Consider the following 13,784-nt stretch of genomic DNA (forward strand, 5'->3'; position numbering starts at 1 on the left):
TCCCAGGGAGCTCTCCTGTCCTTCTGCCCTATGAGGACCCAGGGAGAAGACAGTGGCTTATGAACCAGGAAGCTCTCATTAGACCCTTGATGTCAGACATCCCAGTCTCTAAAACTGAGAAATAAATTTCTGTTTCTAAGCCATCTATGATCATTTGTCCCGGTGGCCCTGTTTTGGAACCTGGACTGGATCCTGATGGAAGAACCAAGCGACACTCGGAGATTTTGGAGGATTAGAAGTTTATTTAACAAGGGCAGGCTCAGAGGAGACTATTTTCCAAAGGTCTGAGTCCTGAGCATTAGCAGGGATGGGAATTTATACCCTTCTACTTCCACATACTTGGCACTTTTGGCGTGTGCAGGAAACAGGGTAGGAAAGAAGAACCTGGAAGGGCTTTGAGACAGGGACTGGTTTGCTGGTTTGGTCGGCCATTGTAGAGTACAGTTTTTCCCTATCATTCCCCTCTTTGATGCCCCTTTAAACACCTAGTTTAGAGGGCATCATTATCATCTATTATGATGGCCCTGCAAGCCTAGTATTTGGACAGTGAGTGGTTTGCCCAGTGACAGTGTTTTCTATGAACTTAGCAATCCATCTTAAGGTTCCTAAGGCTGCCCAATAAGCAATAACAATAACAAGTTTCTGGGAGAAAGTCCAGTCAGACAGGGCAGCAATGTAAAGTCCAACTCCTGAGGTGAGGGTGTTGGTGTCATGGCGACAATAGCCAGGGACCACGGTGAACAGATGTCCATCAGTCAGTGGGGTCTCATCAAAGATGGAGCTGGGGCAGGTCTGTAGGATATGGCTGGGCTTTCCACTGTGTGATTGATCCAGCTGGTGAGGGCCTGAGACACCTAAGACCCCGAAGGCAGTAGGGGTGGTTAGAACAACAGTGTAGGGCCCTGTCCACCATGGTTTGAGGGGTCCATTCTAAAGCTTCTCGGGAGATGCACCTTCAAGTTTTTCCAGGGCTTGGAGGTGTTGGGACACTTCTCTGTTTCCAATCTGTTCACGGTCTCCTCTAAGCCTACTTACTGGGGGGGGGGGGTGGCCTGCCATAGAGTCTTTGAGGTGAATTATAGCTGCGGCAATCTTTTACATCCAGTTGGCTAGAATAAACAGTACCAATGACCCCCAACTTTATGCTCTATATAAGTGCGACATTCAGGTCCAGGCATAAGGGTGGCTGGATTTAAAGTCTGACAGGTTTTAGGGATTATTTCCGGCATATCTATCACTGTAGCCTGGTATTTAATAAGTTGACATCCATTGACAGCCTTTGGTTTCTAAGAAACTTTGGACCTGATGTGAAGTCATTACAGTCAAGGGCTGTCCAATAAGGAACTTTGGGGCTCTTTTTACCAGGAGCACTGTTGTATGGTTAGAAAGCCTTTGTTTATAATTGTATCCCAATAGAGGTGGCTTCTAGGATAAATATAACTCAAAAATACCATTAAGATCTTTGTTTGAGGTATTAACATTCTAATTACAAAAGATCAGTGGTAAGTGGGAGAAAACTTGTCTCAGGAGGTAAGGTTACCCCAAGTGCATTACTCAACCAAGCATAAAGAAAGGGGTATTATCCTTTATCTCCACAAGTCCATAGTTAACCCTATGGAGTAGGGTATGCTCTGGCTTTTAGGGAATGATTTCATGATCCCAGTCACACAGAATTGGTCAAGGTGATAACTTACACAATTGTTGGGGAATCAGTCCCATTTTCCAGTTGTTTAATCATGTGCCATGGGGTCCTGTTATTATTATCCCCACAGAATAATAAGCAAGAAGATTGTTTATGTATGAGTTACGCTGGTAATTTCTCTGAAGTTTACCTCAAGTTGTCTAGCTGAGGTAAACAACAAACATTTAGAGACAATCAAATCTAGAATTCAACATTCACAAGTGTGGGTATTATTTAAACAATTTTTCTCTCTAAAATAACCTTCATTTCCAGAGATAGCCAAATCAAGACTAATTTACTTGAGACACAAATCCAGTCTAACCAGCTTCACCTAATTATTTACATAAGCTCAGCAAGAACAATGAGTGATCATATAGATCTTTTAGAATCTGCTTTGCTGGAACTTTATAAGGAATCTCTAGGTTGAACGTTTAGTAGCCTCTCCAGGCCAGAAGCCAAGCCATGTCCCAAGCCATGTACTTCCCATCAGACATGCCTGCAATAACTCTTAAGATTTGGGCAAATTCCTCTTCATGAGGTCCCCAAATACCCTGAGGTTCCTGTACCTGCCAGGAAGTGACATTCTTTACTCACCTGGTGAGGCTGCTGGGAACTCTGTAAGCAAGGTATCAGGCCAACAGTTCCAAGGGGCTTTATGACTCCAGTTTCACAAAGTCAACCTTAGCTCCTTAAAGCTGTCTGGTCATATCTGAATCTATGCATGTCTTTCTCCAATATGACGTTCCAGTCAAAGTCTTGGTAAAATAACCCATGTTTCCAATGTCCTGTTGCAAGAAGAACAGATTCTTACTGAACTTATGAAAATGACTACGATTTCCATGGAAGAAGGAATACTTACTGAGACCTTTTTCAGGGTTTCAGAGGGTTCAGATAGAGAGAAAAGTTGAATGCTTTAATTTGCTTACAAATGATTATTTTATCATGTTTCTGTAGGTCATAGAAATCTTACATTTCCTTAATCAGGAAGAGTGAACATTAAGGAACCAGCAATGTTTTTCAAACAAGGATCACAAAACTGTAATCATCTTTTTAGTTCATTTAGTCCCATGTTACTGATTCTTGTTCAGTGTGAATGCAGCTTCTTAGTTCTGGAAGTTCTTACTCATTTCAGTTTTAGGATTTTTTTTTTTAAAGATTATTTATTTATTTATTTGACAGAGAGATGACAAGCAGGCAGAGAGGCAGGCAGAGAGAGGGGAGGAAGCAGGCTCCCCGCTGAGCAGAGAGCCCGATGTGGGGCTCGATCCCAGGACCCCGGGATCATGACCTGAGCCGAAGGCAGCAGCCCAACCCACTGAGCCACCCAGGCACCCCAGTTTTAGGATTTTTAATATACTTAATACCTGTATCTGTCCTAAAAGTTCTTTATATGAATCTCTTTGAAGGTATAACTCACTTTACAAGACAGTTAAAATAATTATAAATGACAAGCTCAGAAAAGACATGGTTAATGATCTGATAGGAGAGTTCACTATGATATGATTAGACAGGGAAACTCAGGTATTCTGTGATACATAACACTTCAACAGCCAGAACCAGAACATTAAATACCAAACAAGCAAGCATAATTAGTCAACAAGACTTTGTTAATGACTTATATGTTAGCGAAGTTTGTTAAAACTTAGAAAGTTTTAAAGCGCATGCCTACATAGCATTAGGGATGTTAAAGACCTGATAAATTCAAGACACAGAAACTGGTTTTTCTAAAGAGGCAGAGAGAAAACAACTATTTGCATTTTCTTATCAAGAGCAGACCAACAATTGAGAATACTTTGTCTTTTTGAAAAGAGAGAAAACCAACTTTCTACACCAGTGTCTTTTTAAAATTCATTTCAATCTTAGTCCATCCTGACCACACCTAAAATTCATTTCCAAAGATATCTCATCACAAACCTTCTACAACTTTCCTTTGTATTCAGGTTTTGTCCCAAGCCATTTCTTTCCAAACAACTATCTCATTTAGGACAAAATTACCTTCTCTTACCTTTAACAAAATGCATGCCCATTCCTTATCTTTCTTACGTGTCTCCTACTTTTCCACATACAGGGTTGATTCCCTTATTTCCATCAGGCTTAGTTACAGTTAGCAGAATTTTGCCCTCTTTAGAAACCTTAATCTCTGGTGAAGACTAAGGAGTAACCAATTGTGAACTGTTACACCAGAATTCTTAAATGGCAAATCTATGAATGAGTAAAGCACAAAAAATGTTTACCAACAGATTTAAATATCCTTAGTTCTTTGCAGTAAGCCAAAAGGACAAATCTATGTCCAGTAATCAATGCTTTAGCACTTTATCCCATTTGGAAAAGACTTAGATGTCCAACAAATTTAATTCCATTTGTCATCCAACCAAAACTTTAACGTTGAACAATTACCCATGAAATTACCCAACAATTACCACTTTAACAATTACCCATGAAAACTTTAATGAGACAATTGACCATTTTAGTCATCTTTTTACTAACAACCCAACAGAGGTAACATGAGGTTATTTGACCTTCAGTAAACCTTGACAGAATAAAAGTTTCATGTTTACCACTGATAATTTAAAAGACACATATGGGGGCACCTGGGTGGCTCAGTGGGTTAAGCCTCTGCCTTTGGCTTAGGTCGTGATCTCAGGGTCCTGGGATTGAGCCCCACATCTGGCTCTCTGCTCAGCATGGAGCCCTCTCTGCCTGCCCTATCCCTACTTTTGATTTCTCTCTGTCAAATAAATAAATAAAATCTTAAAAAAAAAAAAGACATATCTGTCTGAATTAAACCAACAAACTTAGTTTAAGTGTTGAATTATGTTCCACCAGGATCTTCCCTATGGTCAATTTTCACCTGAGACACGTGGGGAAATCTGGAGGGGGTGGTGTTAGGTCCTGGGGGTGCTCTTCTTGCTCCCTGACAGTGAAGGGAGGAGTCGTGGTGCTTCAGGCACTGAGCATGGTCTTAAAAGCCATTAATGCAGGCCACACCCAAGGTAGTGCAGAAACAGGAAAACGGGGATGGGGAGGCAGAAGAGACAAAGTGCTGCCAGAGGACAGAGAAAAGTTTCTGGGTTCAGGAGACCATCAGTTCCAGAGGAGCAGATGCCATGTTTTCCCGCCAACAAGGGGGTGGGGGGATAGACAATCCATATTGGGCCAGAGAGGACAGGGAATTTCCCCGAAACAAAGGAGTTTTGGCCGCTGCTTGGAAATATTCCTTAAAGTTCCCATCCTGAAGGACATGTGGGATCGTGACCTGAGTAGAAGGCACATACTTTGCCAACTGAGCCACCCAGGTGTGCCCCCCCCCCCCCGCCGCCACTTTCTCTTAAAGGTAGATATGAGAGCTCCTGTTATTTTACATCCTGTTTGTCTGGATCCAGTTTCCTGTGGGCTGTCAGAGCTGCTAAATCCGGTATCTCCCCACACATGCTACTTACAAGAAGCAGGAACACTGTCTTCCTGCAGCTCAGCTTTAGGCTCTGGGTCAAAGGAGGACTGTGGTCCCCACACTTCCCGATGGGTTCATCTTTGTCCAGAGCTCATCCGCCGTCCCTGATGGTCCCGGGCAGGGCCTTCCTGATAGATTTTGCTTCCTTACTGGCTTTGGGTTCTTTTACTAGGGTTACAGATGTCCTACTTTGGTCCTTCCTATTAGCACAGAATCAGACCTATGGGAGCAGAGTTTGGGCTATCTGAAGCCAAGAATCAATATATGGAAATTGGTCAGGGTGTCTGGGAATCCTGGCCATAATTTTGTAAATGACCTGGACACTGGGTAGATCTTAGGGCACCCTTGGAGGGCCAGTTTGACCCCAAAGGTGGTCCATTCCAATTCACATAAGGTGCCTTATGTGAATTTTCCAGATGTTTTGATCCCATAGTCTCCTGAGAATTGCTTCTTAAAATTTTGAGTGTTCAGTCTAAGAACTTTCGTTTTGAAGAGCCTCCACGATGATGAGCAGGGAGGCTCCCTCGGCCACCCTGTGCGTTCCCTCCCTGTGTCACTGGCATGAAGACTAATGAAGGGTGGGTGTCCCTCCGAAGGGGAGACCACTCAGATGCCCCCCAGTCTGCCATCCCAGAGGATACCTGGGTGCCTCTTAGCCTTAGCGAGTCTGTATGAACTCCAGACTGGCACTCCAAAGGGGCTCGCCTTAGACGCTATGAGGTCACCACGGAAGCAGGTTAGGGCCACTCGGGCTCTGCAGGCTTCTGGGGACCCTAAGGGTGCCCGCCGGTGGAGCCACAGAATCAGTCCGCCCGACAAGCCAGGTCAGACTGCTCATTCCCTCACGCATTCACACCGAAGTTATTACAGTTCCTCCCCCCAGGAGGCCCGGACCAGTGGAACTCCTTCCGGAAATTCCTTCCCATCCCCCTTGCGGGCGAGGTGTTCCTGACCTGAAGGACCCTCCCCCAGGGAGGCCCCACCTGTGAGACCTCTGAGAGGTCCCTGGGAGGTGGTCTGTCTCCCCTTCCACCCTCGGGGGTGGGCCTGCTGGGTCCTGGGGCCCCAGGCCTCACCGGAATCCGACGTCGCGACCAGGTCCTCACCTGCCAAGTCTCCTTCGAGTCCGCGTGGGAACAGCCTGCCCGCCGGAGGCGCCCAGGCGGGAAACTGCCGGAAATGAGCCAGGGCGCGGGAAACTGCCGGAAATGAGCCAGGGCGCGGGAAACTGCCGGAAATGAGCCAGGGCGCGGGAAACTGCCGGAAATGAGCCAGGGCGCGGGAAACTGCCGGAAATGAGCCAGGGCGCGGGAAACTGCCGGAAATGAGTCAGGGCGCGGGAAACTGCCGGAAATCAGCCAGGGCGCGGGAAACTGCCGGAAATCAGCCAGGGCGCGGGAAACCGACCTCCGGCGGTGCCCCAAGCCCGTGCAACCCAGCGCCCTTGGGTTTCCTGGTCAGGGAACCAAGTGTTACGGAACCTGGCCTGGATCCTGACGGATCCCGACGAAGAACCAAGTGGCTCTCGGAGACGCTGGAGGATCGCAGGTTTATTTAACACTGGTGGGCTCAGAGGAGACGGTCCTCCACAGGTGTGAGCCCCGAGCACAAGCAGGGAGGGGATTTATACCCTTCTACATCGCATATTGGTACTTTTGGGGTAGGAAAGACGAACCTGGAAGGGCTTTGAGACAGGGACTGGAATTCCCTTGCTGTCGTGGTCAGACAGCTTAGAGTACAATTTTTCCCTGCCACCCCCAATGGCCTAAGACGGGGCATACCTTTTTACAACTTTGGAAAAAACAGTTTGTCATCACCTCAACTAGTTAAACATTTACATGACCTAGCAAATCAGCAATTTGTCTTCTAGGAAGGTACTCACAAGATATACCTGCACACTTTGCTTTCTTGAGCTTTGCTTTACTGTTTTTATTGTTCCTTATAAACTGCAGGTTTGCGGCACCCCCCGCACTGAGCAAGTTTGCTAGCGCCATTTTCCGAATGGCATTCTCTTACTTTGTGTCCCCGAGTCACACTTGGGTAATTCTGATGATATTTCAAATGCTTTCATTATTATTATATGTGTGGTGGTGATCTGGATCAGTGATCTTTGATGTTACTGTTGTAACTGTTTTGGGGTGCCATGAACTGTGCCCAAACCATAGAGTGAACGTAATTCATAAATGTTGTATATATTCTGACCATTCTACCTGCTGGCTGTTCCCCATCCCTCTCCCTCTCCTTGGGCCTTTGTATTCCCTGATACACACCGATACTGAAAGTAGGCCAATTAGTAACTCTACAATGGTTTCTAATTGTTCAAGTGAAAAGGAGGAATGGCGTGTCTCTCTCTTTAAATCAAAAGCTAGAAGGGGTCAAGTGAGGAAGGCATGTTGAAAGCCGAGACAGCGGAAAGCCAGGTCTCTTGTGCCAAACAGTTGGCAAGCGGTGAACACAAAGGAAAAGTTCTTGAAGGAAATTAAAAGTGTTATTCCAGTGAATACACGAGTGATAAGAAAATGAAACAGCATTATTGCCGATACGGAGAAAGTTTGAGTTGTTTGGACAGAAGATCAAACCAGCCACATCAGAGCTGGAGCCTCATCCAGAGAAAGGCTTTGAGTCTCCAGTTCTAGGAATGTTGTTCCTGAACTATTTATAAAAAAGTCTATCTTTGCACCCATGGTTTGAAATGCATTCTTTATCATATATTAAATATCCTTATTGTGATTTGGTTTATTTCTGGACTTTGTATTTTCTTGCACCGAGTTATTTGTCTATTCATTTGTGAATACCACAATTTGAGATATTTACATATCTGAAAATATTTACATTTCAAGAAATGTGATAAACTAAAAACAGCTGACAAATTGGGGGGAGGAGGAGAGGAGGAAGGGGTATTTGCAATACATATCACAGATAAAGTGTCACCTACATCTCTTTGCATAGTTTTGACTTCGAGAATGTTATATTTCATGTGCGTACAAAATTAATAAATAAGATAAACAAGGACAGGATAGAGATTCAAAAAGGCACACACCTGATTATTTCAAATTAATAATGTAACAGCAAAGAAGGAGAGAACTAACACAATGAACTTAAGTGCAGTATTTATACTTCATATCATCAGGCTAAAAGCATAAAGAATTATAAAAACTGAATTCACAGCCTCCTGGTTTAACACTGTGCCCACAGAAACCATGCACTAGGAGCCCAGGATCAGGGTCTTTAACCATAATCCAAATCTCTGGGTAACAACAGAAACTTTTTAATGTAAAGACAAAAAAGACAGCTAAGACCATTTCAAAATGTGTTTGCATATCATGGCTTTTACAAGCAGGGGCTTTTAAGATGCCACACATTTTCTATATAGGAAGAGTCAATCTAAACTGTGGGAACAGACTGGACAGAGTCACTGCTTTCTGAAATTCTTGTCGGTTTCCCCCAAATTGCTCCCCTGCCACTCCAAGAGTAACGAATCAGGTCAAGGGAACTTTAAAATGGCCGTCTTGGTAATTCCAACACTTGTGTCTTATTTTTCCATTATGTGCTTTTCCAATTCCTCTTGGCAATTCGGGCCCAAATTTCAGTTTTTATTGGGTAGAGGTAATTAATGAAACACTAGAACATAAACCTCTTTAAGGATATGCCTTTGGTCTGGCTGTTACCAATATCCCACTCTAGAGATGTTCTCAATGAGCTCTACTTACATAGACTTAACTGAAGTAAAAGTACCCAGGATCGCCTGAACAGGGACTTGAACCCTGGACCCTCAGATTAAAAGTCTGATGCTCTACCGACTGAGCTACCCAGGCCTCCTGAAAAAGTTTAGTTCACTATATAAAACAACTAAGAGATCCAAGAAGTGCTAACTACGTTCATGGTTTCAGAAATTACCAGCCTCTTCCAGGTGCAAGGGTCACACACCTCAGCTCTGCAGTACATCTGAGCTTGATGGCACTGAGCATTGCAATTCTTCCTTCCACAATTATAGGGTGGTATTTACTGCAGGAGGAGTAACAGGAAAGTGGCTCAGAACTCGGTGGGATCCGGTTCGCAAGTCCCTCACCAGCTCACCAGCTCACCAGGAGGAAGAGGTGTCCCTTCCTCCAATGGCTTCTGTAAGTGGGAAGAACTTCAGGAGAGCCAAAGCTTGCGTAGAGATGGAAGTTGTGGCACAAGGCAGGAGGTTCACTTCCTGTCCTTTCCAACCGTGTTTTCTTTCGGAGTTGGGGGGTTCTAGGACATTAGGGGCAGAGCAACAGACAGACAAAAGTGACACCCTCTCCTGAGAGGGGCTTCTGTCCGGAAAACTAACCCCCTGGGAAACCCACCGCTCTGCAATTCCGTCCTTGTCATTCCTCATCTTTCCTCCACGCTCCTTTCCTTCACCCTCTCCCCGTGTCCCTACCCCCCCCTCCCTCTCACCTGCCCACCCTCCCCTTTGCCAATTGCGCTATTTTTGCACCCACTCGTCCGGCCTTCCACTGCAGTGAACCCTATAATGCGCCGCCCCTCACCACCCACGCACCGGAGTCCACTCGGGTACACTGGCTCTATTTTTTAGCTCCACGTTTGATCTTGAGCTACAACCTAGTAAAAGGCAGGAAGGACCAAGCAGATGAAAAGGCGTCCGGCTTCTCTCACTGCAGATCTTTGCTCGCTCATGAGACACGGTAGGCCCACTGCAGAGGCAAAGAAGCAGGGGTAGAGTCAGTGCATATGGGCAGTAAATAAGATGGTGCGTTGTTTCCCAAAGTGTTGTGAGCTTTAAAAATGTGAATACAGACACAATTTTATAATGAGTGAGTTTCAACAAGATCCAAAGGAGAACAAGAAATGTAAAGAATAGTGCCACGATCATGAATGTCTGGGACTTGGTTTCCTCGGCCTGGTGTTCTGTGGGAATTTTGGGACTTGAGAGAATAAAACGCGCCGAATTCGCGTTGCGAGGAATAAAATACTGTAGCAGAGGATGGTTTCGATCCATCGACCTCTGGGTTATGGGCCCAGCACGCTTCCGCTGCGCCACTCTGCTGACTGCCATGAGCGTTTCTCTGATTCCCACAAATTTGGAAGTGCCTTAGTACAGTCATCCCCGAGCGTCAATTTCCCCTTTTCCTCTTGCGCACCCGTCTCCTCTCCAACCGTCTCCCACTCTGGGTGTACCCCACGTTGCCTTCTCAAACGCGCCGCCTACAAGACGTCTCTAGGACGCCTGCGCCTGTGCAATCTTCTCAAGAAAAACCAGAACCTGAACGGAAGCCCTTTCTCGGGAGCTCGGTGTTCGCCCGTTTGGGCTTCCCACACGGATTTCCAGGGATGGGTTCCAAACTGAGATCGCCCGCGCCTACACCAGAGCACTCCGCCGCTCCGCGACCCCACCGGGACGAGTGCTTGGGGGCAGAGCCTGGGCGCGGGGCTCCGGAGCAGGGCCCGGCAGGGGCGGGGCGGGGCGGGGCGGGGGGAGGGCCGGGCAGAGGGTGGAACACGGGCTGAGAGAAGGGCCGGGCAGAGGGAGGGACAGGAGCAGGGCTAGGAGGAGGGCTGGGCGAGGGATGGTGGGGCGGGGCGAGGGCCGGGCGGAGGGTGGGGCAGGCGGGGGCGGAGCTCCTAGCGGCGGGTCACTGTCCCCATCAGGCGGGGCGCCCGGGGGCCAGCCGAGCGGCGGCAGGGGAGGAACAGCAAGCGGTGGTTGTAGAACGGTCTCTCGCAAGGTTACAGGGAAGTGGGGACGGCAGGAATCTCGCGGGAGGCTCGGCGCCGTCCTCCGCTGCAGTGGGACGTGCTGCCTACAGGAAATCTCCGATTTCTAGTCTCCACACTGAGTAGGTGCGTGTGAGAGAGTGTGTGCGTGTGTTGTGACCACCTGATCTGTGGACCGTGGAGCGGAAAACAGAGGCTCGGGGCGCTTTCTAGTTATGTCCGTGGACCACTTTTGTCACCGAAGCCTGGTTCTTCCGGACAAAGAATCCCGCAAAGCTGTTTTTAAGGCTTTTCCATCTACTCCTTTCTTAGCTAACACCCTTTGCCTGCGCCTTCCTTCCTGTCCCTCTCAGAGACTGTCTCATCTTCCACCTTCCAAGGATGCCCGGAGACCATAGTTGAGAAGCTATCTCTTCTGCAAAAGTAGCTGAAGCCTCCTCTCAGTTCCTAAAGGTAGTTTCCTTTTTCCCACCAGGGACGTGGCCTTACAGCTATCACAGCCCAAGGTGAGCTTACCTTGCTGGAATCTTTGCTCACACCTGAGCCCATGGCCTGCTGCTTATTTACTCAAAACCAGACTTCTCTCCTTTCGGCTTCATGGTTATGTGTCATATTCTTTTGTATGGTTCGGATTGCTCTAAAGTTTAAAAAGAAAAAAAGTCTTGAACATAGAAGGTGCTTGCTACCGCAGAGGTAAATTTTTTTTAATGGATTTTTGCAAAGACAGGTTATCAATACTCCATACTTCTTAAGGAACCAGAAATCATTCTTCTCCAAGGGCAGAGAGAACCCCAGTTTCTTGAGATGAGCCTGGCCACCAATATTCCGAAAACAGAGGTGTGATGTCTATTGCATGAACTCCAGCCTTGGGAAATTCTAGTTGATTCCTTTCTGAGCTGTTCTTTCCTTCTCAATTTTCCCTCTGAAATCTTCAGACCACCATTCCACTCTTTTTCATTTCCTCTGCTACAGAACCTGCAGAATTTGTGTTAACCTCCTAAGACAGAAGCCATGGGGTCATGACTTCCCGAGGATGGTGTCACACCCAGTGACCTCCCAGATGCGGGAGAGTCTGTGAACCTCAGGGAGAGCCCCCTAGACGGCGGTCGCCACGCGGCGCGGATCAAATCTGCATTCCCAGCGCCCCACGCCTAAGGCCGGTCCTGCAAGTCGCAGCCAGTAGGATTCGTGGGGCAGAGGAAGAAAGACCTCCAGAGAGGCGTGGGCGCCTGGACTTCAGAGCTGCGTTCATCCGGTCGCCAGCTCGCCGCTTCCCCGCAGAACTCGTCCTGTCCCATCTTCGGGTTTTGCAGGTCGTGCCGAATGCTCGATCGCTCCTGCACCTGCTGGAAATAGCTCTCTGCTCCCTTCCTGGATGTTAGGTCTTTGGTCACTGACAGTTGTTACTTCGCACAGCTTCAGCGTGTCGTGTCAGGATGGCCGAGTGGTCTAAGGCGCCAGACTCAAGCACCTGCTTCCCGCTCTGGGACTTCTGGTCTCCGCATGGAGGCGTGGGTTCGAATCCCACTTCTGACAAGGCTCATTTTTGTTCTTGCCATACTCCTCAAATATTTTGCCCTCTTAGTCCTAGGTTTCTCTTCTTCCCGATCGAGACTCCTCCCACTCTCCCGGTGCGCGCAGCCCCATTTCGTTCCTCGCGCGAGGGCAGCACCCTCCGTTACTCCGTCCTTCCCCTCCCCCAACATGGCAGAGCCCCCGGTGACCTCTCTTCCTAGAGAGAAGGCGGCAGCGATTTTTCTGAGAAGGTCATGCCTTGCTCTGCCATCCTGGTGACCTTAAGGAAGCCTGGGAACTTGTCTTAAAAACAAGCAAAACAAAAACGAAACAAAGATGAAAGGGAACCAGAAGGACCTTCTTCTCCTGGGGGAGACGTGCAACCAGGTTCTGTGGTCTGTAGGAGGAAGATGCATAAAGGGCAAACCTTCTGTTTCAGAGGAGCTGCTGTCGGGCCCCCGCCCCGGCGGGTGATGTAGCTGAAAGGCCCCTGGGGGCTCTAGAGAATGGGGGGACCGCATTATCCCGCGGCGCCCGAGCGACCCCGCGGGGCAGGAGGCTCCCGACCCGTGTGGGGAAGTGAAAGATGACGCGTGGCTGCGGCCGGTGGCCTCATTGTCGGGGACAGGAGGAACGCCTCGAAATGCCCTGAACGGGTCTCTCAACGACCCCCTGCGTCCAGGCACTGGTGCGCCGAGCCGGGCCTGCAGGATGCGGGTCGGATCACGAAGATCGCGGTGGCCTGCAGGCAGGTCCCAGGCCAGGTCCCAGGCGGGGTCGCTGCGAGGCCCGAGGCCGGGCTGCGGGGAGGGGCGCCGGCTTCCTGGTCTCCGGGTCTGCAGGAGAGGCTCGGGTTCGCGCGGAGCGCGCGCTCCTCGGTCTTTGCGCTTCTGCATCGGAGTTCGGAGTTTCCGCTTCGGCCGCGAGTCCCGGGGAGAGCCAAAGCTGAAGTAGGAAACTGAAGCACGTCACAACGTAGTGTCAGGATGGCCGAGTGGTCTAAGGCGCCAGACTCAAGCACAGCTTCCCGTCCTGGGACTTCTGGTCTCCGCATGGAGGCGTGGGTTCGAATCCCACTTCTGACACTCTCTATTTTTAGCCCCTGAACACCCAACCCTCCATGAGGGAAAAGACCCATAATAGTTACAAGCTAACAGAGAATTTGTTACTCGAAAATGGTAACAAATCCTACTGGAAAGCAGGCAGGAATCAGAAAAGGATACTGCGAAGTCCTGAAGACAGCTCTGTCCGATTTCCCTGGTCCCAAGTCAGGGGTGTTCAAAGGAGAGAGAGGAAAAATGCTACTAGAAGCTGGAGAAGGGGCACCTGGCTGGTTCAACCGGTAGAATATGCTCTTGTTTTGGAGGTTGTGAGTTCCAGCCCCATGTTTGGTATAGAGATTACTCAAAAATAAAATCTTTTTTTTAAAAA

The 13,784-nt window shown here is 48.2% G+C and overlaps 1 long non-coding RNA gene and 4 other non-coding genes across 9 annotated transcripts in view; 2 read left to right on the forward strand and 3 right to left on the reverse strand.

Moving 5' to 3' along the window:
- Positions 1-222: 222 nt before the first annotated feature.
- LOC101692929 overlaps positions 223-13,784 on the reverse strand; it is a 49,295-nt gene continuing 35,733 nt past the window's right edge. For 2 of the 5 annotated variants that reach the window (XR_001177590.2, XR_001177587.2), the window contains exons 4-6: positions 6,239-9,817; positions 2,276-2,466; positions 223-854 (exon numbers count right to left, since the gene is read on the reverse strand). This is a non-coding gene — a long non-coding RNA (uncharacterized LOC101692929). Of the gene's footprint in view, positions 855-2,275; positions 2,467-6,238; positions 9,818-11,354; positions 11,476-13,784 lie in introns of all 5 variants that reach the window. The other 3 variants (XR_001177588.2, XR_001177592.2, XR_001177591.2) reach the window with 3 other exon arrangements.
- Positions 8,875-8,947, reverse strand: TRNAK-UUU. Its single transcript has one exon. It is a non-coding gene; the product is annotated as a tRNA-Lys (tRNA).
- Positions 10,099-10,170, reverse strand: TRNAM-CAU. The gene has a single exon. It is a non-coding gene; the product is annotated as a tRNA-Met (tRNA).
- On the forward strand, positions 12,269-12,374 carry TRNAL-CAA. Its single transcript has 2 exons — positions 12,269-12,306; positions 12,329-12,374. It is a non-coding gene; the product is annotated as a tRNA-Leu (tRNA).
- On the forward strand, positions 13,334-13,438 carry TRNAL-CAA. Its single transcript has 2 exons — positions 13,334-13,371; positions 13,393-13,438. It is a non-coding gene; the product is annotated as a tRNA-Leu (tRNA).

This window comes from Mustela putorius, unplaced genomic scaffold, assembly GCF_011764305.1.
Source record: "Mustela putorius furo isolate JIRA1106 unplaced genomic scaffold, ASM1176430v1.1 tig00000594_pilon_pilon_pilon, whole genome shotgun sequence".
Classification (NCBI taxonomy): domain Eukaryota; kingdom Metazoa; phylum Chordata; class Mammalia; order Carnivora; family Mustelidae; genus Mustela; species Mustela putorius.